Source organism: Caretta caretta, chromosome 1, assembly GCF_965140235.1.
Source record: "Caretta caretta isolate rCarCar2 chromosome 1, rCarCar1.hap1, whole genome shotgun sequence".
Taxonomy (NCBI): Eukaryota; Metazoa; Chordata; order Testudines; family Cheloniidae; genus Caretta; species Caretta caretta.
Window position 1 is genome coordinate 296,503,536 of NC_134206.1, and position 27,932 is coordinate 296,531,467.

Consider the following 27,932-nt stretch of genomic DNA (forward strand, 5'->3'; position numbering starts at 1 on the left):
ATGGAATGACAACTGCTTTAAACATGGATCCTTTAAAAGAATACAAATCTGAGAGTTCTGATTCTGAGGGGGAAGAGTCCGATCATGGTTTAAACCTGTGGGAAATAAAGAAACAAAGAAAATAAAGATCCTCAAACCTCTGCTCCTCCGGCTCAAGAGGAGTTAATAGGTTTTGGTGAGATGGAGGAGGGGACGATACTCCCCAATAGAGCCCTTTACCACAACTATGGTAAATTATGATCCCAACTGACCAGCTGAGACAAGCCCATATGAGCCAGACCAGGCTAGGGCGATGGGAAAGACACTGGGTCCCTTAAACAAGGAAAGACACTGGGCCCCTTAAACAAGGAGACCGCCCTAGATTGGTTAGCTGAAATCAGCAGCATGGCTGCAATCAGCTGAGTTGATACAGTAGCTCTGCTAAGGGAGTGTATATGTGGGGGTGAATTTGGGGTACTGCCTGGGGAAATACAGCTAGCTAATGTAAGAGTAATAGCAGAAATCTATGAGGCTCTATTCAAATTTTATTTTCTCCATGATGGAGAAGTTCTATTCAGAAAAGGCAGAAAGTGGGCGAAATACCCAAGAGATCCTTGGGCAGGAAACGATTGTTATACTGGCTGTCAACATGTCACCAATAGTTAACGGGATGGCAACCTGCAACACACCCAAATTCAAGGAGGTGTTTGTCCAAGGACTCTCACCCACCTTAAAAATAATGTTAGGGCCAATCAACCTGAGACCTGTAACAATCAGGGAATTAGAGGGTAGAATCCAGAAAGCTTTTGAACTGCAGTGAGAGGTCTTCCCGAGACACTGGCAGAAAAAGAAGATTGCTGTATCAATGGAGCCAGTGAACAAAAAGGGAAGAAACACAGCCCTGAAGGCAAGAGTTATACAGCAATGGAAAGGAACTTCTCTGGTCCAAATGAGTCAACAAGAAATCAGGTGTAACCCTTCTGCCCGTCAGAGTTGGCAGCAACAAGGGCCGGGCTCAGTATCTAGGGGATTCATTCCAATAACACAATGCAAACCGGCTCAAGCCCCCACCCAGTGACCTGGGACAAATATATACCACCCCTGCTGGGCGCCTCCAAGAGGCAATACTTCCCCTCTCGCAAACACATAGTCTGAGTGTAGCAAAAAGCCTTTTAATAACAGAGAGAAACAATGTGGCATTATGTTGGGGAAACACCACCAACAGGATTCGTAACACAACCCATGAGCAAAAAAAACCCACCCCAAGCAAATTGGGGCATGCCCTTTCCCTTTGGTTCTTGAGTCCAGCAACCCCAAATCACCCAAAGTCCCAAAAGTCCAATGACCCAAAAGTCTCTGTCCCTGGTCAGGGCAGCCCCAGAGTTCTAAAGTTTATCTGCAGAGCTTTACCTCCCAACCTGGCTGGAGACGGGGGGGGGGGGAGAGGGGGAGAGAGAGGTAAGGGGCACCGTACATGATCTGAAGCTGACCGCCCCACAGCTCCATAGGCCTTCGCTCCGCTCAGCCAGCCGCCCCACGAACTGCTCCGCTCCGCTCTGCAGCCCACGAACTGCTCCGCTCCGCGTCCCACAAGCAGCTCCTGCCGTCCTATGAACTGCTCCACAAGCCTGTCTACAAGGCACTCCAGCCGTCCCGCAAACTGCTCCACAATATATCTTCAGGCTCCCCCACTACCTAACACAATGCTCAGTGATTTCAGCTCTTAGTCAGTTCAGCTCTTTGGTGAATTCAGCTTGTAGCAGGGGAGCCTCAGTGCTGGTGCACCATTAGCCCACAGTGAGCTCAGCAGCCTGTAACTAGACTCCTAATGGAATCAAAATTAACTCTGATATTCCACAGTGGAGAGAGGAGACAGTGCAATTAACATGTAAGGGGCCCATGCCACCAAGTATTAATACTTGTCCCCAGCCTCTCTCAATTCACAGAGTTTTGGAACCCATGACCCTTGCCTAGTGAGTGCTACTTAGTTGATGGTGAGTCCCTCCATCATAACAAAAGGCCAAGTACAGTTCCAAGCGCAGTTCCCATAATCAGGGTAATAACAATTTATTCTTCCTGCCCCAATAACAGAGACACTGGGGATCCCACAGCAGCCAAAGTGACCATTTGGGCAGCTATGGCCTCATTCTAGGCGGGGTGGGTGTGCCTATGCAAATGAGATTGGCCCCTGAAGTTCTTTTCCACAACTTGCCACTCCTCACCACCAGATGTCAGGGTGGAGCTCATCCTGACACTGCTTACATCGGAATATCACAATGCAGCTGAAATGAAAGGATTTCGAATTGTGCTATCAAAGCGGTTATGAAAAAAGAGATCAAATCAACCAGAATCCCACAGAAGAACTGTTCAAAAGATTAGCCAGATATGAAGGCAGCACTGGAAGTACCTCATGAGCAGCAGCTGCAAGTACATCCAGACAACCAAAGCTGCAGGAGCAAAAGGAAAGCTTGCTCTGACGGGGCCAAGCTCTACCACCTCCCTCTTATGTGGCACCCATCAATAATGATGTGTGGGGGAGGCCAGTGGTATATGCCACCATGCAGAGAGAGTTTGGAAAGATTAATCAAGTAACGTTAATTGATACGGGTGCCACTCATCTGTACCAAAGCAACTCCAGAGGCCAAAGAATTTCCTGTACAAGAAGTTAAGATCCTACAAAGGTACAACGGAAAAGGAAGTGTTGTCCCCTTTTATAAAACCCATTATGTGTACAATTGGCCAATTGATTACTGAGGCCACATTCAGAATTCAAGCTCTAGATGGGTACAGTATTCTTGGCGCTGACATCTTTAAAAGGCTGAATTTGGTGGTTGACCTACCCAACAGAATGCTAACCCAAGTTAAGGATAGAGAACGAGGCTTCACTGTCCCCACAGTTGCAGCCTTGAAGGCCCTGGAGAACATGGAAATACCCAAGTGGCAGGAAGCAGTCATGAAGGTAACAAACCAGTACCCTAACGCTTTTGCTACCAATAAGCTCCAATGTGGAAGAACTGAGGCTGAGGTGGTGGTTGTGGGTCCAGATCCCAAACCCCAGAAGCAGTCCAAGTATTATTGGGAAGCCGAGGAGGGGATCAAGGACACCATCAGTACTCTCATGAACCAAGGAGTATTGGTTGAGATTGCAAGCATCTGCAACTCTCCTATTTGGCCTGTTTTAAAAGTGGACAAAGTTACTGGAGGTTAACAGTAAATTATAGAGAACTAAAGTGAGTAACACCAAGGCTAACCCCAGTAGTAGCGAAGTTTCGTGAAATAATGGTGTCCATTGCTGCAGGTGCACAATGGTTCACCATTCTAGACTTAGCGAGCGCTTTCTTTTCCATCCCATTACACGGTAATCATCAACTTACCTTCAGCAGGGTACCCCAACAGTACCATAACGCACCCTCACTGTGTCACAAGTTCATGTCCAAAATGTGGGAACATCTTAAAGACAAAAAAAAATATATAAGTTATACGGATGACATCTTAATTGCCACTGTAGCTAGAGAGAAAAAGTCCTGGATGCTGTCCTATATAAGGTATAAGAAACTAGCTTTTTTATTAGTTCCACCAAAGCTCAGATATTGCAACAAAAAGTACCATACCTCGGAATGGAACTGGGCATACATGAATATCGACCAGATGCCAACAGGGTCAAATTAATTTGCAGATTGCCTTCCCCACAATACATATCAGCATTGAGGTAATTTCTGGGCCTCACCGGATTTTCCCGGGACTTCTTTGAGGGGTATTCTGAAGTTGCACAACCCCTTTATGCTTTGCTTAGAAAGGGCCAGGAATGGACTTGGGGTGAAAAGGAGAGGTTTTTGCCATTTTGCCAGCTGAAGCAAGCCCTTGTCCAAGCACTGGGCATAACCTCAGCCCAGCAAACCCTTTCAACTCCAATTAGCAACAACAGAGAAGGAACTCAGCAAAGTTTTGATGCAGGACAACAGAGTGGGACTAAAACCAGTCGCCTTTGGATCAAAGGCACTATGGAAAATTGAAAAACGATATTCGCCGTGTGAAAAAGAACTGCTGCCATTAACATGGGTATTGAGACACTGGGAAGACCTGATAGGTATGTCCCCCCTTGTATTAAAAACTATTTACACACCTATCCATTATATACTATCAGGACAAATCAACGAAGGTAGGATGCCAAATCCTCGGTTGGCTGGTTAGACTTTAAGTCTTTTAAACAGAGGCATTGAAGTGGATAAGGCACAAACTCTCTAGGTAGTCCCCTATGCCAGGGGTTCTCAAACTGGGGGTCAGGACCCCTCAGGGGGTTGCAAGGTTATTAGCTGTCAACCTCCACCCCAACCCTGCTTTGCCTCTAGCATTTATAATAGTGTTAAATATATAAAAAAGTGTTTCAAATTTATAAGGGGGGGGTCGCACTCAGAGACTTGCTATGTGAAAGGGGTCACCAGTAAAAAAGTTTGAGAGCCACTGCCCTATGCGCTGCTAACTCACAGGGAGGATTACAAGTGTGCAGTGCTGTTCGAAGACCCTAATAAGCTGGAATCACCAATCACAAGAAAGTCTTTATGCCCCTAGGGTTAACTTTGCCTGCAGTTCATTTAGAATGCTTAGCTTTCATAGTTTCACTCACGGCAGGTTGGAATGCATGGGTAAAAATTGTGGTGCTGGAAGCATCTGCCCCTAGAATTTATAAAAGCAATACAGTAGCAACTATTCTAGAAGGGTGGGAACTGGACTAGGAGTTTTAAATACTATTGGTGAGCAAGTCCTAGCTAGTAAAATAGGAGCGCCAGGAAAAGATATTGCTTCCTTGTCCAACCCACTAACCACCTCCTTCAACCAGCTCAGTGTTACCGAGTACAAAATCGCTAGTGTGCTACCAGGGTGGCTGCATTATTAATGCAATAGGCACATTTCAGTCAAACTTCTCAATGGCACTTGCTTGTGCCCAAGCTCAGGCATGGATATTAGATGTGGCCAAAAGCATAATAAGGGATGGACTCAACAGGTTAATTCCGGCTGAGCTCAGAAACATCTTATGGAGAAACGTCACAAACCCATTTAAGCAACACCACGAAGCTTGGTGGAAGCTGGTAAATTTCTCTTATATCCACAGCAACCAGACCATCATTGCCTATGTGTTAACAGTAGCCGATGCACAAAAGGAATGGTGCATCTTTATCCATAGGTGCCAATTGGGCTAAACCTTAATGACTCTATCCTGTTTCCCATGGAACTAAATAAGTGGGGAAAAGAACAGTATATACATTAGTGTCAATCTGCAATCATGTGTGGAGGAAAAAGGGATAGGCTACTCGTGTGGCTCTGGGGTGATAGAGGACTCACATATCTGTTTAAACCCCACAAAGGGAAGGTGCTATTATCAGCTCCGACCATATATTTTTAACTAATCTGCCCTTGTGTTAATAGATTCACAATGGATATGCTTATGAAGTTGGTGTAAAGAATTTGTGGTAAATTTTTATTACAAAATACCCCATGACCCATATGCAAATATATGTTTATGTTCAGTATTTTCTATCGTTGGGTGCAATATTAACTTTACAATGCATGAGGTTAATGTACAAACTGTCCAAGCCAATTACCTGTTGTATCAGCATACTGTACCAATCCATCTAAGTGTCAACATTTTGGTGCTTAGGCAGATAGTGCAGCATCCTGATTTAAGACGGCACCTAAAGCAATTACAGAAAGATAGTAAGGAGGTTATGGTGACTGTTCATCATTCCTCACAGCAAATCCAAAGAATTTTAAGGAGGATACAGAGGGAAACGGCTTCTTCCCACTGGTGGGTAAACCTCTTTGGCAGCCCTACAAATTTCAGCAGAGGATGGGAAATCTTACAGTACTCTGTCATTGTATTATTAATAATTCAAGTGTGAATTGCTGTGTATGTAATATTGTTAACATTTTGGGTTAGAAGAAGGGTAAGAGCAGTAAACTATAACTGTTAAAAATTAATTCCTTCAAGAATAGTGTAAAAGTTAATTGTAATCCTAGGTTAAGTTAGTAAGTCTATATACAACATTGTTAGAGGTATGATAGCATAGAAGGTCTAAAGCCATTCTAACTGTCAAAGAGGGGAATTGTTGGGGATTTTCACCATTTTGTTTTCTTGTTGTCTTTTATCTTCCATTTGACGCTCTTTTTGAGACGCACAGGGCGCACAATTTTTCAAAGCCCTGAACAGCACAACTACATTGATCTCATTTAAATGTAGATCTGACCTAACAGCTGCTAGTGCATCTAAACAGAGATACCAATCTCCATTGAGGGGTCAGCATTCCATTTAAGTTACCAGCCTGGAATTTGGCTAGGTTATTATTCACGCACTGCTCACAGCAAGTTTGATGATTCAAAAATAAAGAAGTCCACAAAGTTCCTGCCCCAGCAAACTTACAGTCTAGTTTTCAGACAGGACAGATCAGACACAAGTAGCTCACAACCATTCAGGTATGCATGGAGGTGATGTAAAACTCTATTGGTAGCAGTGGTTTTAAAAAACTGTGAAAGAATGTTTTGAGGAGGAGTTTGAAGAGGTGGGGGAAAGGAAGATTAATCCACCTATTGTTATGAATGGATCAACAAATCCATCTAGGTTCAGCAAACTTCCTTTTTAATTGGTTTTCTCTCCAAGGAACCAGTCAACACTCATCTGCAGGTCTTTGCTTTCAGAAGAGATCAAAACATATTCCACACTCAATACTGAGTGAATAATTTAGGGACATGGGTTGGAACCACAAGGAAAAGTGAAAGAATGTATGGTAAGCAAAAATAGTGGGCCAGCTCCTCAGCCAGTGTTAATTGGCATATCTCCATTGATGTCAAAGGAGCTATGCCAATTTACAATAGCTGAGGTTTGTCCCAGTACTTTTAGATAATTAGGAACTTCTTAACTAAGCCCTCAGGACTTTGTAAATTCCACAGCTATAAAGATCCCATGACTTTCTACATTCCACAGATAGAGACAGTTTCTTTCCATGTGAAAGAATTTTTAAAAGATTCCTGTATCACACTCTCTCTCTCACACCCGACCCTTTTCAAATCTCCCTGCTCCCATCTCATCAACAACAGATCATTTTACAGATTGCTTCGAACAAGAATCCCTAACTCCAAAGTTACACTGAGAGGAAGACTTTTGGGGCCCATCCCAATTCTGATGGATGACAACAGCAAATAAGATATTCACTTGGGGTAAACTGGCATGGCTCCATTGAAGTCAATGGAGTGATGTTGATATATACCAGCTGATGACTCAAAGTCATTTCAGTGGTGAAAGATTTAGGCCCCTGATGATTACAGAAAAAAAGAGAAGTGGGAACTTAGTAATAGATTTTAAAAGTTGTCTTTGGTCAAACTTTCTCATCCCCCAATTGCTGTACATTATGGTATGTGCTGGTTGTTGTCCATCGGCCACCCCAAGCTTGCTGTATTTCAATTGTGATTGTGTGTGTGTGCGCAAGTGTATTCATTCTCAAAGCAAGGTTTAAAGATCAGTGTTTCAAAAGCTGTTTTGAAATAGACCAGATGCTGGAAAAACAACATTATTTTATAAAAGTATAGAATTTTGTAGTGAAAACCTAGCCCAGGAGGTCCTTCCTGATCCCCACTGCCACATAATCCTTCCTTGTCTACTACCATGCCACCTCATTTCCATCTCTTAGTGGCGCTCCGTCCTGGCCGCTGTGGATGTGGGGGCCCTCTGCACCAACGTTCCACATGGGGATGGACTGCAGGCCGTCGGGAACAGTGTCCCCAATGATGTCACGGCAAACCTGGTGGCTGAACTTTGTGACTTTGTCCTCACCCATAACCGTTTCACATTTGGGGACGATGTGTGCCTTCAAATCAGCGGCACTGCTGTGGGTGCCTACGTGGCCCCAGAATGTGCCGGCAGTTTCATGGCTGGCTTGGAGTGGCACTTCCTTGGCTCTCGTCCCCTAGTATCCCTGCTCTGCTTGCGCTGCATTGATGACATCTTCATCATCTGGACCCATGGAAAAAAGGCCCTTGGGGAATTTCACCATGATTTCAACAATTTCCATCCCACCATCAACCTCAGCCTGGACCAGTCCACAAAAGAGATCCACTTCCTGGACACTGCGGTGCTAATAAGCGATGGTCATATAAACACCACCCTATACAGGAAACCTACTGACCACTGTACTTGCCTGCATGCCTCTGGCTTTCATCCGGACCACACCACACGGTCCATTGTCTACGGCCGGGCTCTATGATGCAGCCGCATTTGCTCCGGCCCCTCGGACAGAGACGGACACCTACAGGATCTCTGTCAAGCGTTCTTGCAACTGCGGTGCCCACCTACTGAGGTGGATTGGCAGAGCCAGAGGAGTGCCCAGAGGTTGCCTACTGCAGGACAGGCCCAACAGGGAGAGTGACAGATCGCTGCTGGCCATCGCCTTCAGTCCCCAACTGGAGCCTCCGGCGCATCATCGGGGGTCTACGGCCTGTCCTGAGGGATGGCCCATCACTCTCGCGGATCTTGGGAGGCGGGCCAGTTCTTGCTTACAGACAGCCCCCAGCCTGAAGCGGGTCCTCGCCGGCAACCACGCACCACATGGCAAGAACACTGGAGCCTGTCCTTGCAGCAGAACCCGTTGCCCACTGTGTCCACAAATCTATTCGGGGGACACAATCGCGGGGCCTGATCAAATCAGCCACACTGTCAGAGGCTCGTTCACCTGAGCAACTACCAATGTGGTGTACGCCATTGTGTGCCGGCGGTGCCCCTCTGCCATGTACGTTGGCCAGGCTGGACAGTCTCTACATAGAGGAATGGATGGACACAAATCAGACGTCAAGAGTTGTAACATTCAAGAACCAGCCGGAGAGCACTTCGGACTCTTTGGTCACTCAGTTGCAGACCTAAAGGTGGCGATTCTTCAACAAAAAAACTTCAGGAACGGGCTCCAATGGGAGACTGCTGAATTGGAGTTAGTTTGCAGGCTGGATGCAACTGGCTTCGGCTTGGGTGGAGACTGGGAGTGGAGGTGTCATTGCATGGTGTGAAACTATTTCCCCTTGTTTGTTTCCCCTCCTGCTGTTCTTGTCGGCTGCTGGAGGTGACCCACCTTGATTGTCAATACAGGGGGTTCTTCCCCCCCGCTCCCCTGCTGTGGCTTGCCTTTCCTGGTCACTCTTGTTGTGGTCTGTGTGGTGGCACCCATTGTTTCATGTTCTCTGTGTATACGGAGTCTCCCCACTGTGTTTTCCACTGTGTGCATCCGATGGGGTGGGCTGTGGCTCACGAAAGCTTATGCTGTAATAAATTTGTTAGTGTCTGCGGTGCCACAAGTACTCCTTTTCTTTTTACGGATACAGACTAACACGGCTGCTACTCTGAAGCTTCCTCTTTGTGACTCAACCCTCCAGCCAGGTCACTATGTGGTTTCCCCTTCCAAGGTACAGATCTACTCTCACCAGACCTACTGTCCATACAATGCCACTCCATCAGTGGCTGGTAGGGGAATCCAAGCCCACCTACTACTTCAGGTTCCAACCCAGGGACCCTACAATACACAGACAAGGTCTGCTCCATCCCCAATCTTGCTGCTCTCTCCCTGAGCTGCTTCCTACTCCAGCTCCCATTGGCTTTCTTCTCCATCCTTCTCTCTTCCACATACACCCTTCCCTCAGGGCAAGGCTCCCAAGGGTTACCTCCCTAATGTATAGAGGATGGCTGCAGACTTCCACCCTGCCACCAATTTCTGTTGCCAGCTGCCTGGCTTTAAACTAGCCCAGCCCATACCTGCTCAGCTGAGCTTCATCTTCTGATCAGGAGTTGCTTTGCCAGCCTAAATTCCTCATGTGTGACCTATCACACTAACTGGCCCTTTTTCAGCTTCCTTAACATTTTCAGTGCTGGTGTATGGTGAACACCCATCACAGTGCCATACACATGTAAACCTATGCCATCATAACAACAATCACCACACTTCATAAACAACATGCAGACCAATCAGTCCACTTCTATCCGGAGAAAGATTCTTTTACTCCACCAACATATCACTGCCAGAGAATATTTATGGAATTCTGACATGTTACAAAGTACCGAAGGGTTATTTTCCTTTCACTATCTTTATTGAACATTATAAACACAATTTAAAAATCAACAGTGTATATCCAATAGGATATTTCCATTGCAAAACAAAACAAGTGGGCAGAGTTGGATAGGCAGTGTAAATTGAGGGGGATGGTAATGAATGATGAAGGGTCATATAGGGCGATCATATTTATTTGTTTTTGTTTGTTTTTTTAAAGGAGTGCCCAAAATTTTTCAATGGGTTGGTATACACAGTCCTCTGAAGGGGATCCCTGCTCCATCAAGTCTTATGATGCCCATCAGAGGGGATCCTGTCCCACAGACATTTGCAAGTCCATAGTCTGGGGGCATTTTGATCTAGGGATTTAGGTCAGGCCTAGCAGTGGGATTACTTGTGAGGGTAGAAAGCAGGATTTTGCTACTAGTGTAGAAATATATACACAGATCTATTTCTGTACCGCTAAAATAGAGCCACTTCTGGAGCTAGGGAGATGGAACCCAACCAGTGCACACTGCCCTACACAACAGCAGGGAGATATTTTAGCAAAAGGACTTTGAGCAAACACCCCTTCTTACAAAATGTATCTTTAATGTCCACACACAGCAAGCAGAACTCCAGTTTACAAGAGACTGGGATCATTCAAGATGAAGAGAGCTATCTGAAATGAACACATTCTTAACTTTCAAATTCTTCTGGTTCTTCTCCAGTTACCAAACATTAGCAACTTAGTGTAATTTTGGATCTCATTTTCTGTAGATTCCATTCAGAACAACAACATAATAAACTGCTTCTGTAAGAAGGTACTTTAAAGCACGATCCATTGGCTCCAACAGGCCAAAGCCTTAAGTGGGAAAAAAGCCAGTCTTTTAGTGTTTAATTGTAAGAAATAAATAGGTTATAGTAATAAACTCCAAAGACAATAGATTTTGTGAGGCTGATTCTCTCCCTCACCAGAGCACTGTACCATTTAGTTAAACAGGATGCTTCCATTGAAGCAACCTCTACAGGCATTCCTGTTTTAAATGTGTAAGCAATCAGGGACGATGAACTGCAATAGTTTTTTAATATCCTGCCCTTTTGTGTTACTCCTTATTTTGCCCAGATTTCGCTAAGAACAATTTTTTAGCTTTAACAGATGACAGGACATCTTGTCCACTGCACTGTCTCTAGAAAACATCATTACATAAGAGTCAAAAAAGAATTAGGTGCCCAATTCTCACTGAAAGTCAATGGGAGAGGGGTGCATAACTGCCCTTCGAAATCTCCCCTTAACATTGTTAGTAGTATTATTGAATTGATAAGCAATCCTTCTTTAAAATCCTGTACCAAAACACTGACCACCTCTAAGCAGCAAAAGTAGCACACTGCTAGTGCTGTTGACTGCAGAGGGGACAAGTCTGCACCCTACTTGGATGCACCCAGCTTGCTGAGAATGTTGTTTCATATGCTCACCTTCTAGATGTGGGCTCTGAAGCAAAATGTGCTGTCAAGAGTACCAGCAAGGTATATAGGATTTACGGAATGAGTAAATTTTATTCCAAGCCAGCTGAGGTTGAGTTCATGTTTGGCCTCTTGGTTTTTGAGATGGAATGCACTGATTTGTGTCTCTGCTGGTGTTACCCACCAGAGGGAAGGGTGGTAGAATCTGGCCCCATGGAAAGAAAAAAATCTTACTAATTCTACCTGGGGGGAAATATCCTCTCTCATGAGAAATCCTATTTTAAATTTTAAACTTGTCCCCAAACCGATAGGCATTGCCAGTCATTGCAATTATGTTCTGTCATGAACTGTTTTCTATAAACTCTAATAGCAAATTATGTTGTATCTGTGTTTTCGATTTTCCATTTTGGGGTGATTTATCTGAACATGCAGGAAAATGGAGTGGGTGGGTGAGATTCTGTGGCCTGCACTGTGCAGGAGGTCAGACTAGATGATCATAATGGTCCCTTCTGACCTTAATATCTATGAATCTATGAAAATGACTGAAGAAAGAACGAATGCAAAGTGTCAGCGAAAGAGCACGCACATTGACTCACTCTGTAAAATTTTACCTCAGGCACAATAGCGGCAGCTTCACAGTTGCCCCCCACAGCAGCCAGCTTTAAAGGTGCAGTACATAGCAAACAGAACATCATGTGCTTTTAGTTAGTTTGCTTGATGTAAATCACAGTTTCTTAACTCAATAGAAGCTTTAAAAGTATACCGGTTTAGGGCGTGGAATGACAGCTTCATATTTAAATCAATAGTTTCAGAGCTCACATATGGTCTTAAATCTTTCACTATGGTTTTTTTGGGGTTTTTTGTTGTTGTTTTTTTTTTCATTTTAAAACAGGTTTTAATTTGTGAGTGTGAATTTAGCATTTGTGCAACAGGTTGGCTTGACAGCCTGGGAAAATGAAGTGCTCTAGACAATGTTGCCTAGGGGATAAATCATGTGACTGGGAATCCATTGGACCAGCCGCTCCACTTCTCTATGCCTCAGTTTCTCCAACTGTAAAATGGTAACGATGCCTGTCTCCTTTCTGAAGTGTTTTGAGATCTATTGATGGAAAGAACTGTATATGAGCAAGGTATTATTATTTACTAACTAAACAGGTACAGCTTGAGAAGTAGCAGTACAAGTTTCCACTCCACTAATGTGGTTCAAACCTGATATTGCAGTACTATCTTTAGGTTTCAGAGTTTAGCTCATCTCCATCTCTGTGCAACCCAGGACCTCTTTCCAGACACTGGCAGCGGCTATGCCAACTAGTACCAGTTGTGGTGTTCTTTTTTGAGAGACATTTAGCTATCTTCCCACTGGGAACTGGACTGAGGCCACCAAACAGACACCAGATGGTAACAAAGTTCAGGCACTACCAACAGGGGTGCATTTTCCCCTTATTTTTTCACTTTTAACTGGGTATTTTAATATTAGAAAAGACAATGTGTTAGAGTCCAATCCAAAGCCCAGTGAAGGTAGTGGGAGCCTTTCCACTGACTTAAATAGACATTGGATCAGGTACTAAGTGCCTTCTGTTACAACATTTACCTGAAAAATGCTGATTTTTTATAAACATTAGGGCCAGATTCTCAGCTACACGGTTTTACATCAGTGAGGGATTGGGGCCATTTAAGTACTTGTTCTGAACGGTGGCTGCACAGTGGCAGAACGTGGTGCTTTCAACGTGAGTAACAACAACCTATTGCAGGAGCGGACTTGGGAATTCATACTTCAAGATGGAAGAAACTGGACATTACGAGACTGGGTACAAGACAATTAAATCACCACCTCAACTACACCCGAAGTCAATGGAAGGTTTGCAACTGCTCCATCACTTTCCCCCCAACACCTCCATCAGCTGCACAAATTTTGGCCACATAGCAGCTCTTCTGCAGAAGGATTGGTGGCAGCTTTATAGTGCCCTGGTAACACACCCTCTCCCCTCTTTGTACACCATTTCCTCAAACCCCGTTGCAGCATGATTCATGCCCAACTGCTCTGTGGAAAAGAGGGGAGCATATGAGCTACTGTATAACAGCTGGGCATTGGGCACAGTCATCAGTAATTTTTTTCATTTCAAATCATTCACAAGCTGCAATTACACTAAAAAGTCCATTGTTCATACTGTGGTTATATTACCATCATCACAAAAGTGAAACAGAATTAAGCTTGCCTGTGCTTTCTTGACCTAGGAGCCAAGTATGTCTGGCTGTGCCCCGAGCACTTAATAAAGCTGTCTATTAGTTCACAGAAGAGTATCTTTCCATATTGTTTGGGCAGGTATAATTTCACTGCACGACAGCACAAGCTACAAACACAAAACTGTCATTACAATATGTTGGCTCTTTTACATGTGCTAGATCTGTGCAACCTTATCTACTCGGCGGCTCATCCATGGCCAGAGGCTACCAGACTAGAACAATGAAAACAGAATCACCGGAGAGAAGATAAATGGCCACTGACCATCCCTGTTATGGCTCCCATTTTCATAGACCTGGTAAGGTCTCATCCAAAGCCAGTTTAACCAAGGCATGATGTTGCTGATACTATCTCTGCAGCTGTTGCTAGGATACTGGCCAGCCATAACAGCAACTCCTGAAGAATAGCAAAGTGTCAGTCTGGGTTGTCCTCCTGGGAAAATCACTGACGCTACTGGACAACACAGAGTCTTGCTTCTTACCTTTCTCACTTCACTTCTACAGGAGGTTCTATGTTAAAGTTGTTGATGCTGTTTCAATACGCTGCCAATGGCACTGGTTCCCCAATTGCCTGCTCACATTCATAGTCAAGCCTGTGGTATTTGACAGAAACAACATTTCCAGGGTATAAGCAAATAATTTTAAGAGCTGGTCTTTAGAAATCCATTTCTCATAGTGCATCCAGAGAAAATAAAGGGATTAATTCTCAGATTAAAAATTCTCTACAAAATTAAAGAAATAGCCTGTCTGATTAAATGACTACATAGGTCTAGCCTGTGTCTTTCTCTGTGCTGTTGCACCAGGGCAAGAGAAAACAAGGAGTTATTCCCCATTTCCCTCCACTCTCGGCCTACTGCCAGGACAGCAGGAGTCCTTGCATCTAGGCAGTGTAAGGATGACCCAATCCTGTTGGTACAATTCCTTGCAGAGCTCACTTCTTACTTCTGTATTTGGCACTGATGCAACCTTTGCTGGAATACTGCGTTCAGTTCAGGAGTCCACAATTCAAGAAGGATGTTGAAAAACCGGAGAAGGTTCAGAGAAGAGCCACAAGAATGATTAAAGGATTAGTGATAGACACAAGGTGCTCAATATGTTGAATTTAAACAAAGAGTAAGTTAAGGGGAGACCTGATCACAGTCTAGAAGTACACGCATGGGGAACAAATATTTAATAATGGGCTCTTCAATCTAGCAGAGAAAGTTATAACAGGATCTAATGGCTGTAAGTTGAAGTTAGACAGTTCAGAAATAAGGTGTACATTTTTAACAGTGAGGGTAATTAACCATTGGAACAATTTACCAAAGGTCATGATGGATTCTCCATCATTGACAATTTATAAAGCAAGACTGGATCTTTGTCTAAAAGTTCTGCTCTAGGAATTATTTTGGAGGCATTCTATGGCCTGTGTGACTAGATGATCACAGAGGTTCTTTCTGCCCTTGGAATCTGTGAATCAATATAAGCACTTTTATACCGGTATACCTGCATCTATGCTAAAGAAAGGTTTCTGCTTTAACTATGTTATAGTTAAAGTAGCAAAAAACTTAAGTGCTATTACCAGGGCCGGCTCTAGGTTTTTGCTGCCCCAAGCAAAAAATTTGCCACCCCAAGCTCAGATAGGGCTGGGGCTTGCAGACAGCGCTGGAAGCGGAGGGAGTGATGTCACCCCAATATAAGGGGTGGCACAAGGCAGCGCAGTAGCCAGTGCGTAGATCAGGCGGCACAGCCCCGGCTCCCCGGCAGGACTTGCCCTCTCCTCCCCAGGTAGCGGCTGGGCCCTGGCAGCTCAGCATCCCTGGCTGGGGCTTCCCCTTCCTGCTGTGGCTGGGGACGTGGCGCTCTCACCCTAAGTGGCACAGCTCCGAGAGCGCAACTGCCCCGAAAAAAGAAAAAAAAAAAAGGGGTGGCCGGAATGCCGCCCGTGGAAATTTGCCGCCCCAAGCACGTGCTTGCTTTGCTGGTGCCTAGAGCCGGTCCTGGTTATTACATAGCAAGGGTGTATAACAGGATCAGGATTTCACCCTTCTTCTTGAAGTCAATGGGAGTTTTGCTACTGACTTCAGCTGGCCAGGATTTTACCCCAGGACTAGTCTGTACTAGAAGAACTATATGGAGGAGATTGCAAAGTGCCTCTCTGCCCAAAGACAGTGCTATTAGTGTGATCAGCACAGTTGTGTAATCAGTTTTATGTGCAATAAATTTAAAGCATATAATTATTTAACATAAAAAATAAAATAGAGAAGGAGGAGACCTTTTCTATAAAGTCACATATAATTCTGCAGAACAAACTATTTTTAAATGAAGTACAGTATATGTGGATTTTAAAATACTCCTTTAACAGTTTAACTTAGGTGTGTTTTAATTAAATCTACAGAAATATGAGCAAATTAAACAACTGTTCAAGGGGATGCACAGATTTTTACTCTTGCACCTGACGTGAGGATCTGTTGACCCATTGTTAGCCGACGGCCAAGGATGTTTGGTGAGGTGCCAGCTATGCCCGTTTATACCATCCGTGACTTTAACCGCTAGGACGCACTGTCCCTTCACGGCGGGCTGCCCGGGCTAGGCTGACAGGTGCCCCAATGGCAGCACTAAGAGCCTCTTCACACCCGTGACTTTAACTGCTAGAGCTCAGAGCTCCTTCGCAGCGGGCAGCCAGGATTGACTGACAGGTGCCCCAAGAGTTTGCCCCGTGGAGGCGGCACAACTGAACGCTAGGCTCTTAGTACTCTCACCTAATGGCCAGGCTTTAGAGCCAAAACGGCTGAGGTTCTTTAATTGTGTTGGCTGCTTTACAGTAAACCAGAGAAAACAAGTCAGGCTTATGCACAAATGGTTACCAAAATTTATTAAGCTAGATTCTAAACATGTGGTTACAAAATTGCTAGTGCCTACTTATTTAAATGTAGAGATGTTACACACGCAAACAAGTTACAAAACTGAAGCCACAATCCCAAAGAAAGAAAACAAAGTATAGAGCTCTATTTCAAAATATGTGTACACTAAAGATAGGAGATCAGGTGTGGGTGCTTCTTACCCTCCTTGCATCTCTCGATTCCAGCGGTGCCAAGCCAGGATCGGTCACTCAATTCCGCGGAAAGACGAATAAGGGACAAGGCGTAGGGACCCTCTTAGCTGCAGAAGCCTTGGGAGGCTGTCACTTATCTGACCAGCAGATAGATAGTGAAAAGCACTCAAAAATCATGGTGCTGTAGGTCCCCTACTTATACCTCTGTACTCCTTTATTCTCTTTCTCCTTTCTTATGCCAAATTGAGGCTGGTCTGTCGGGGTGACGCCAGCTTTCACAAGAGTAGTTTACACTTGCAAGGGAGAGAAACAATAAGTTTCGACTACTGGACATTTCTTTTATCAGGGTAAATATTTTCCCACCTAGGATGTTGGTGTGCGTGCATCACACTATTTAGTAGGGGCTAAGAGACATGTCTGTCACAGGGCCTCTGCCTGCTGTGAGCTTAATCGTTGTATATGTTCCCAGAGGCACATTGTAGCAGCACACCTGTGCTTTTCACAGCTTCAAAGGCTGTGCTGGAATATATGTTAAGTGCCCTGTTCCAGCTTCCTCCTGTGTTTCCAGCAATGCTGGTCTGGGGCGGGGGGGAGGCTGGCTGTCTGGCTACACCCATGTTTTCTATATTCATATTATATTTTTCAATAGTCAGTTTGTTTACAACCATTTATCTGGGCTTTGAAGGAATATATTCAAGAAGGCACAATTAATAAGTTTTGCAGAGGTTATAAATGTAAATGATGTAATAAGCAGAAGACACATGGATCAATAAAGGCAAATGAACACAGAAAAAGTAACAGACTATTATTACTTTGATAGTTGGAAATCAAACTTGTATCAATACATCTGTTTGTAAAAAATGTATTTTAACAATAGATGTGGGAGTACAGAAGAATAAGTATAAAGTTTGTAGGTCCTTTAGTTTACATATATTTAATTTTTGTGTACTAGATTTTGAGCCTTAGAAGATGGAGTGACGTGCATAGAGACAAATGGCATAGATACAAACGGTGAACACAGTTGTTTGAATTTACTGTTTCACATAAGCAATCACTACAAGCCGCTGTGCATTATGTAACGTGGAAGGTGCTTGTTTGGTTTTTGTAACAGGTTACCACAACAAAGATATAACAGGAAGTGTAATCTGAGACACACGTTCCAGGAGCAAAGCTGATTCAGAGATCTTTCATCCCCGCACAGCACACTTTGTTCCTGACACTGGGCTGTCAGTACAGCTCCCTTGGCAGATGGTATATGCGGTGTCATTGGTGGAGGGAACTGTGCACTTGATATAATAGCAACTGAAGCCAAAATAAGATATACAGTACTTAACTTGCAATTGTAACTGTTCACCTTCGCTGTTCAGCTCGTGAATCCACCAGATAAATAGTCTTACAGCTTGTCTACACTACGGCACGGGGTCAATCTAAGATACGCAACTTCAGCTACGTGAATAGCGTAGCTGAAGTCGACGTACTTAGATCAACTTACTTAGATCTAGTGGTGTCTTCACTGCGGTAAATCGACAGCTAACACTCTGCCATCAACTCCGCTTGCGCTTCTCGTTCTGGTGGAGTACCGGAGTCAACAGGAGAGCACTCAGCGGTTGATTTATCGCATCTTTACTAGATAATCAACTCTCCCCCTCAAACTGGATTGATCGCTGCCCTCTGATCCAACACGTAGTGTAGACAAGCCCTTAGTATGACCATCCCCCACCCATCTTATTCCAATTGTTTCAAACATGTTCAGAAGTCCCTGGGAAAGTCACGTAGCTCTTATTGTGGCAGGAGAAGATCTCCTAATTTTGTAGGCAGCTCAGCCAATAGCCTTCTTTTCATAGAATCATAGAATATCAGGGTTGGAAGGGACCTCAGGAGGTCATCTAGTCCAACCCCCTGCTTAAAGCAGGACCAATCCCCAACTAAATCATCCCAGCCAGGGCTTTGTCAAGCCTGACCTTAAAAACTTCTAAGAAAGAAGATTCCACCACCTCCCTAGGTAACGCATTCCAGTACTTCACCACCCTCCTAGTCAAAAAGTTTTTCCTAATATCCAACCTAAATCTCCCCCACTGCAACTTGAGACCATTACTCCTTGTTCGGTCATCTGCTACCACTGAGAACAGTCTAGATCCATCCTTTTTGGAATCCCCTTTCAGGTAGTTGAAAGCAGCTATCAAATCCCCCGTCATTCTTCTCTTCTGCAGACTAAACAATCCCAGGTCCCTCAGCCTCTCCTCATAAGTCATGTGTTCCAGTCCCCTAATAATTTTTGTTGCCCTCCGCTGGACGCTTTCCAATTTTTCCACATCCTTCTTGTAGTGTGGGGCCCAAAACTGGATACAGTACTCCAGATGAGGCCTCACCAACGTCGAATAGAGGGGAATGATCACTTCCCTTGATCTGCTGGCAATGCCCCTACTTATACACCCCAAAATGCCATTGGTCTTCTTGGCAACAAGGGCACACTGTTGACTCATATCCAGCTTCTCGTCCACTGTAACCCCTGCAGAACTGCTGCCGAGCCATTCGGTCCCTAGTCTGTAGTGGTGCATGGGATTCTTCCGTCCTAAGTGCAGGACTCTGCACTTGTCATTGTTGAACCTCATCAGATTTCTTCTGGCCCAATCCTCTAATTTGTCTAGGGCCCTCTGTATCCTATCCCTACCCTCCAGCGTATCTACCTCTCCTCCCAGTTTAGTGTCATCTGCAAACTTGCTGAGGGTGCAATGCACACCATCCTCCAGATCATTAATGAAGATATTGAACAAAACCGGCCCAAGGACCGACCCTTGGGGCACTCCACTTGATACTGGCTGCCAACTAGACATGGAGCCATTGATCACTACCCGTTGAGCCCGACAATCTAGCCAGCTTTCTATCCATCTTATCGTCCATTTGTCCAGCCCATACTTCTTTAACTTACTGGCAAGAATACTGTGGGAGACCATGTCAAAAGCTTTGCTAAAGTCAAGGAACAACACATCCACTGCTTTCCCCTCATCCACAGAGCCAGTTATCTCGTCATAGAAGGCAATTAGATTAGTCAGGCATGACTTGCCCTTGGTGAACCCATGCTGACTGTTCCTGAGCACTTTCCTCTCCTCTAAGTGCTTCAGAATTGATTCCCTGAGGACCTGCTCCATGATTTTTCCAGGGACTGAGGTGAGGCTGACTGGCCTGTAGTTCCCAGGATCCTTCTTCTTCCCTTTTTTAAAGATGGGCACTACATTAGCCTTTTTCCAGTCGTCCGGGACCTCCCCCAATCGCCATGAGTTTTCAAAAGATAATGGCCAATGGCTCTGCAATCACATCCGCCAACTCCTTTAGCACTCTCAGATGCAGCGCATCCGGCCCCATGGACTTGTGCTCGTCCAGCTTTTCTAAATAGTCCCGAACCACTTCTTTCTCCACAGAGCTGGTCACCTCCTCCCCATGCTGTGCTGCCCAGTGCAGCAGTCTGGGAGCTGACCTTGTTCCTGAAGACAGAGGCAAAAAAAGCATTGAGTACATTAGCTTTTTCCACATCCTCTGTCACTAGGTTGCCTCCCTCATTCAGTAAGGGGCCCACACTTTCCTTGACTTTCTTCTTGTTGCTAACATACCTGAAGAAACCCTTCTTGTTACTCGTAACATCTCTTGCTAGTTGCAACTCCAGGTGTGATTTGGCCTTCCTGATTTCACTCCTGCATGCCCGAGCAATATTTTTATACTCTTCCTTGGTCATTTGTCCAGTCTTCCACTTCTTGTAAGCTTCTTTTTTGTGTTTAAGATCAGCAAGGATTTCACTGTTAAGCCAAGCTGGTCGCCTGCCATATTTACTATTCTTTCTACACATCGGGATGGTTTGTCCCTGTAACCTCAATAAGGATTCTTTAAAATACAGCCAGCTCTCCTGGACTCCTTTCCCCCTCATGATAGGTTTCAGAGTAACAGCCGTGTTAGTCTGTATTCGCAAAAAGAAAAGGAGTACTTGTGGCACCTTAGAGACTAACCAATTTATTTGAGCATAAGCTTTCGTGAGCTACAGCTCACTTCATCGGATGCTTTGTGTGTATAAAAAGATCTTCTAAACTTTCCACAGTATGCATCCGATGAAGTGAGCTGTAGCTCACGAAAGCTTATGCTCAAATAAATTGGTTAGTCTCTAAGGTGCCACAAGTACTCCTTTTCTTTTTCCCCCTCATGTTATTCTCCCAGGGGATCCTGCCCATCAGTTCCCTGAGGGAATCAAAGTCTGCTTTTCTGAAGTCCGGGGTCTGTATTCTGCTGTTGTCCTTTCTTTCTTGTGTCAGGACCCTGAACTCAACCATCTCATGGTCACTGCCTCCCAGGTTCCCATCCACTTTTGTTTCCCCTACTAATTCTTCCCGGTTTGTGAGCAGCAGGTCAAGAAAAGCTCTGCACCTAGTTGGTTCCTCCAGCACTTGCACCAGGAAATTGTCCCCTACATTTTCCAAAAACATCCTGGATTGTCTGTGCACCGCTGTATTGCTCTCCCAGCAGATATCAGGGTGATTGAAGTCTCCCATGAGAACCAGGGCCTGCGATCTAGTAACTTCCGTTAGTTGCTGGAAGAAAGCCTCGTCCACCTAATCCCCCTCGTCCGGTGGTCTATAGCAGACTCCCACCATGACATCACCCTTGTTGCTCATGCTTCTAAACTTAATCCACAGACACTCAGGTTTTTCTGCAGTTTCAAACCAGAGCTCTGAGCAGTCATATTGGTCTCTTACATACAATGCAACTCCCCCACCTTTTCTGCCCTGCCTGTCCTTCCTGAACAGTTTATATCCATCCATGACAGTGCTCCAGTCATGTGAGTTATCCCACCAAGTCTCTGTTATTCCAATCACATCATAATTCCTTGACTGTGCCAGGACTTCCAGTTCTCCCTACTTGTTTCCCAGGCTTCTTGCATTTGTGTATAGGCACTTGAGATAACTTGCTGTTTGTCCTGCTTTCTTAGTATGAGGCAGGAGCTCTCCCCTCTCGCGCTCTCCTGCTTGTGCTTCCTCCTGGTATCCCACATCCCCCAGGGCTTTGGTCTCCTTCCCCCGGTGAACCTAGTTTAAAGCGCTCCTCACTTGGTTAGCTAGCCTGCTTGTGAAGATGCTCTTCCCTCTCTTTGTTAGGTGGAGCCCGTCTCTGCCTAGCACTCCTCCTTGGAACACCGTCCCAGGGTCAAAGAATCCAAAGCCTTCTCTCTGACACCACCTGTGTAGCCATTTGTTGACTTCCATAATTCGACGGTCTCTACCCAGGCCTTTTCCTTCCACAGGGAGGATGGACGAGAATACCACTTGCGCCTCAAACTCCTTTATCCTTCTTCCCAGAGCCACATAGTCTGCAGTGATCCGCTCAAGGTCATTCTTGGCAGTATCATTGGTGCCCACGTGGAGAAGCAGGAAGGGGTAGCAATTGGAGGTCTTGATGTGTCTCGGCAGTCTCTCCGTCACATCATGAATCCTAGCTCCTGGCAAGCGGCAGACTTCTTGGTTTTCCCGGTCAGGGCAGCAGATAGATGACTCGGTCCGCCTGAGGAGAGAGTCCCCGACCACCACCACCCACATCCTTCTCCTTTTCTCTGTGTAATGCCTAGAAATTGTGTGCAATATGAAAGATTACATTCTCTTCCCTTTGCTCCTTTTGCACAAAGCAGGTAGTGCAAATGGGATGGAATCTGGGCCTCTCCCACCTGCTGGGAGTTACCATGTTGTAGGGGAATCCCTAGCAGGTGTAGATGAGAAGGTTATTCACCCTGTGCTGTAACTGAGGTTCTTTGAGATGTGTCTCTCTTGTGGGTGTCCACTTGAGGCGATCATGAGCCGCTGCACATCTAGTCAGAGAATTTCAACAGCAATGCCCAGTCTCGTGCCGGCAGTGGTAGTTAACAAGTGGTGTGCAACAAACCTCCCCCAGTTCTTTCTCTATCACCGAGATCCTTCTGAGAACTCTGAAGTAAAGGGGAGGAGGGTGGGTAGTGGAGCTCCTGGAATTGGGGGAAGTCTCTCGGACCCTCGACCAAACCCTCAAATTTGATGTTTCGATCCAGATTGTTGCGACATAGGAGGTTGAGATGGGAGAGGCCTATGTCTTGTGGGTATGTGTTGGGGCAGCTGCCCCACACAGGAAGAAGAAGGCGTTAAAAGAAGCACCAGGGAGGCTGCGCAGAACCCACAAATCAGGAAAGGGCTTATTGAACCCACCAATGGGGGAAGGCTTGCTGGAGCAACCAATCAGGGCTGGCAAGGGCCATATATAAAGGGCTGTTCAGCAGAGCAAAAGGGAGTCTCTCCCTGGAAGGCAAGGGAGGAGGACTGGCTGCCTGAAGAAGCACCATAGATAGAGCAGTGCTGGACAGGGGCAGCAGAGTGTGAGGGTGAGCTGCTGGCTGACCACTGCTAGGCTGCTACAAGGGCTGAGAGGGGCTAGGGCTATGAGGGAAGTGGCCCAGGGAAAATAGGCAGCAGGTTGGAAGAGGGCAGTAGGTGGCTGCTGGCTATAGGGTCCCTGGGTCGGGACCCAGAGTAGCGGGTGTCCTGGGTCCCGCCCGCATCCCGCTTGCCAATGAGGAAAGTGGCCAGTATTCAGACTGCAGTTTTCTCCTGAGGTGAGGGGCTGGACCTTAGACTGCAGTTGGCCACTGAAGCAAGTGGCAGGACTAAGGACTGCTGGTCCCCCAGAAGCAGGGAGATACCGGAGTTGGGGCATAGCCAGAGGACCGTGCCCAGAAGAGGATGCTGTGGTCCAGGGAGCAATGTGAGTCCAAAGAGTGGAGACAGCAGTGATGGCAGGCCTGACACAACTAGCTGAAGGCGGACTAGCAGGGCTGAGAGCTAATTCCCAGGACAGCCAGCGGGAGGCGCCATGGTGGCGAGTTCCACCCTGTTACAGGGTCTTTGCCTCTGCCTCTGGATGTTGTACTGCCTTTGCAGTTGTGTGTAAGGCACCAGTTGTGAACATTGTGATGGGTAATATCTGCCTTGTTTTTGTGCAGGTGTGTAGATGCCTAAAGACCAAAGAGTCACTCTAGAGTCTTTCAATGTGTGGAGTCTTTCATCGGTCTTACCTGCAAATAATTTTGGTCCTCCAAAGGCAGATCCTCTGTGGTGGATTGTACTCCTTTGGGAGCCCAGAGAAGTGGAGCCAAGGGGCACACTGCATCACTATGGTGTTTGTGATAGATCTTGCCGCCGTGTCTGCTGCATCTAAGCATACCTGCAGAGCTGTTCTTGCCAGGAGATGGCCTTCAGAGATGACTCACTTAAAGTGTTCTTTTTTTATCTTCAGGGATGAGGTCAATAAATTGGGACATTTTGGAGTAATTTGTGTGATCGTATTTTGCCATCAATGCTTCATAATTGGCTGTTCTGAACTGCAAGGTGGGCTTTGTGACCAAAGAGGTCCAATCTTCCATTCTTTATCATATGGGATAGTCCTTGAGTGGAGTTGCCTGCCCTGTTCCTCCAATGAGTTTGACTGGGGTTGTGAGAATAGAAATTCTAGGCCCTGTGATGGGACACAGTACTTCTTATCCACCCTTTTACAAGAAGGAGGGGTTGCTGCAGCGGTCTGCCAGATTATCTTGGTGGGATCCATGAGTGCCGCATTTATGAGGAGGGCAATTTTGGATGAGTCTAAGATATGTAATATGCCGAACAACTTGTGCTGGGACTCAGCAACCTATTCCAGGGGGATTTGGAGTGTGTCTGAAATTCTTTTAAACAGCTCCTGGAAGTGTTTAAAATGGTCTCCTGTTGTAGGTGGTGGAGGCGTGATGGCCTCGTCTGGAGAGGAGGAGGTGTTAGTTGTTGGAATGGCCTTCTGATCTAGAGCCTCCTCTGTTTCCTCAAAAGTCTCCTCAGGGGTCTTGGGGGCCCCCACCTCTGATGCTGATGGAGAGCATCTTAGTCTTTTCCTGGGGGTGCTGAGAGGCTTGGAATAATGTTGCCTATATATATATATAGTCCATGTATCCTAATATGGCCACTCTGGTGGGTATGGCATTGTTGGTGGCATCCATGGATGTCCATACTACCCCTGGTGTCAGCCCTGCAAGGGTGTCCTGGCTGTTTCTGTAGGTCTGGTCTGACAATTCCCGAGATGAGTGAAGAGCAGTGTGAGCAATAAACATCTCCCTCCTCATTGTCCTCTTCCTCGCTAGGAAAGGGAGGGGCAGGTCTGTTTGTTGGCATGTGTAATAATGGTACTGAATGGTACCACAGCTATGTTGGTACCAAGAAGCAGTGATTCCAGTGCTGTAGGAACTACGAAGTCCTTGTATTGGAGAAACTGCTGCGTTTCAGAAGGTTGCAATGCTGAAGATGGCATCAGCGGTAATTATTACAGTAGTGGGAGTTGTTGCAGCACTGAGAATATCGGTGCCGAAGATGACTGTGCTGAAGGAGGTAAAGCAGGCTTTGGTGCCAATCTGCGCTATGTGCCATAAGAAGAGGCACTGCAGAGGTCCTTAGCACTGAGTGTTTAGCTGCTGCAGCCATGGTAGAAGGGGCAGTCTTGTCTCTGCAGTCCTTTTGTGAGCCTGCCTGCTTAGGGTCTTTGGTTTTAGCACTACCTGAGGATCCTATCGACTCATAGGTACTCAGCCATGCCACAGTCAGTACTGATGATGGAGACTTGGAGAACGCATCTTTTTCATATTTCCCTTTGGAGGAGAGGTAGTAACTCTCTTCTTCACCCATTTTTTGGGAGGCTGGTCCCTCCAGTACAGGGTCTGTGAGAGAGGTCTGCCAGAAGCTGAGGTGGAAGACCAGGAGAAGTTTGCAGTCCCGGGTCAGAGGGCAGGCAGAGAGACTTCTCCATAAATATTAGTTTTAGTTTGAAGTCCCTCACTTTCCTGGCACAGGCCTTAAGGTTTTGGCAGTAGAAGCACTTCTGAGGTACGTGAGCTTCCCCCAAGCAGCAGACACACCGGGAATGTCCGTCCAAGACTGGAATTGCCTCTCGGCAGGAGAGGCAACATTTAAAGCCCAGAGACCCGAGCATTCTTGGGTGAAGTTGCCTGCACAAGGGGTGAATGAATGTTATTATTATATTATTATTATTATTTACGAGGAGAAGAAAAAGAAAAAAGATTTTTTTTCCTAACTAACTAATCTATCTACCAAACGATACTGCTAATCCTGTATCTAAAGGTAAGTCATGCAGAGCCACTGCCAGAGCTCTGACTCAGACCAAGGGTGGCTGAGAAGGGACTGAAGAGGGAAGTTGGGTGCAAAGTTAACCACCACTGCCGGTGTGAGACGGGAAAATAGCATGTGCTACCCAATCAGGCACTGTTGTTGAAATTCTCCGACTAGAGGCACGGGTGCATAATCACCTGAAGTGGAGCACACAGAGGGACATCACTCAAAGAAGAGCTGTGCTATCTATCTCCCACACCATTCTCTCTCCACACGGCCCTTGCCACAGGGATTAGTCAGGGACTGAGATGGGGTGGGGGGGAGGAGACATGGCTATATTCCATCTTTCCTCAACTAGTGAACATCCCCTTGGGTACCATTACTAGTTTGTTCAGGTAGGAACAACACCATGATGCTCTAACTTGTGCTGGGGACAGGCAGAGAATCATGGAGCCACACCGGACTTCCTGTCTGCTCCCCACCCCCATGGCACTGAGAGGCCTTTGGCTGCAGCAAGGAACCTGTTCCACCATGTTTGTATAAGTGTGTGGGGAATTACACAAGACACAGTTATGTTGACTGATATTTACATTCACTAGTTCATGTTTGTGAAGGGCTTTAAAGATGAAAAGGGGTATGTAACTGTTAAATATAGTTATTCGTTATGTCAGATGTGGCGTGTGTAAGTCCTGGAGGTCTGTAAGTGCACTTGCTGTATCAATGTATGGGACTATCATAGAGCGACCCTGCCTGGAGCGCCCTCCTGCAACAAGCCACAGCATGACAGATATGACAGGTATGCCCTGCTTCAGTTTCCTTCCCTTGGTTCCAGTAACCTCACACAAGCTTTCTTGCCTCAATAATACCCCTCTTCAGGGCTGGTTTGTTTATTATTAGAAACCTTATGCAAAATAATCCACCACAAAAATCCCAACATAAAAGCACCTCCAGTGCAAACAGTCACTATGAGCACTTGACATTTTTGTCTCACAATGCCCCACACCCTTTGACCACATGTCACCTTCATTCATGCCCAGATTCTGTCAGTCCTGCTCAGGCCTGGGACAGCCATCCCAGCCCTTCCAACTGGAGCACAATCCCACTCTTCCCAATGGGAACAGCCAATCTCACAGCTGGAAGCATCCTTACCAGGGAAGCATCCTTGACTCTCCCTGGCCCTCCCATGGTTCCTCGGGGTCCAGGTTTCTGGCCCTGGATATGTCAACAAGTAAGTTGCTTTGCTGCTCCTCCTACTTTCAGCCCTTTACTTAAGTTCTCTAGCTTGGGGAAGACCAGCCATCAAACCCCTCTGGCTGCTCTCCTGCCTTCAGCCATGTCTGAGGTCCCAAACATACAATCTCTGGCAACTCTCATCGCCTGCCCGTCTGTCTGAGCAAGGCCCTGATTCACCAGCTCCCTCTCTCACTGGTCTCCTCACCTAGGGCCCAGGTGCCCTCTTTTAAGCCCAATTAATTAGCCAAACTGGAGTGTACTGAGAAGGCACAGGAACACTGGCCTGCTCCATCTTAAAGAGCCACTGTCACCCTATTATGGGGACTTGTATCAGGGGAAATACCACTAGCTGGTACCCCAAAATCCAAAACTTGACATTTTTTGTCTACTCATCCTTGAAAAGTACTTCCCTAGATTGCCTGAAATTCTAGACAATTTTCACTGATTGCAAATGTAGAGGCTGGCCTCTTGTCATTGGACCGTACTGGTCTTTTCCAAAAAGAAATCCCAGAAAGGGATTCGTTGCACTGGAAACTCCATGAGGTTGACCTGATGGAGGATCCCTTGGAGGGGAGGAGATTTGCCACCACCACAATGATGCAGAGAGAGGGCATCCAGCCTCTTAAGTAGCAGATGTCCTTAGAGCTGTGTCATTTTAAGGGCTTGTCTACACTTACTGGGGCAGCGATTGATGCATCGGTGGTTGATTTAGCGGGTCTAGTGAAGACTATATCGACTGCAGATCACTCTCCTTTCTACTCCTGTACCCCACTGGAA

The 27,932-nt window shown here is 45.9% G+C and overlaps 1 long non-coding RNA gene across 1 annotated transcript; it reads right to left on the reverse strand.

Annotated features, from left to right (window-relative positions):
- Positions 1 to 1,425: 1,425 nt before the first annotated feature.
- Positions 1,426 to 14,088, reverse strand: LOC142070898 (uncharacterized). The gene is made up of 4 exons (XR_012666815.1): positions 14,005 to 14,088; positions 5,580 to 5,669; positions 3,354 to 3,429; positions 1,426 to 1,674 (listed from the first exon to the last, which is right to left on the reverse strand). It is a non-coding gene; the product is annotated as an uncharacterized LOC142070898 (long non-coding RNA).
- Between the last annotated feature and the right edge of the window lie 13,844 nt (positions 14,089 to 27,932).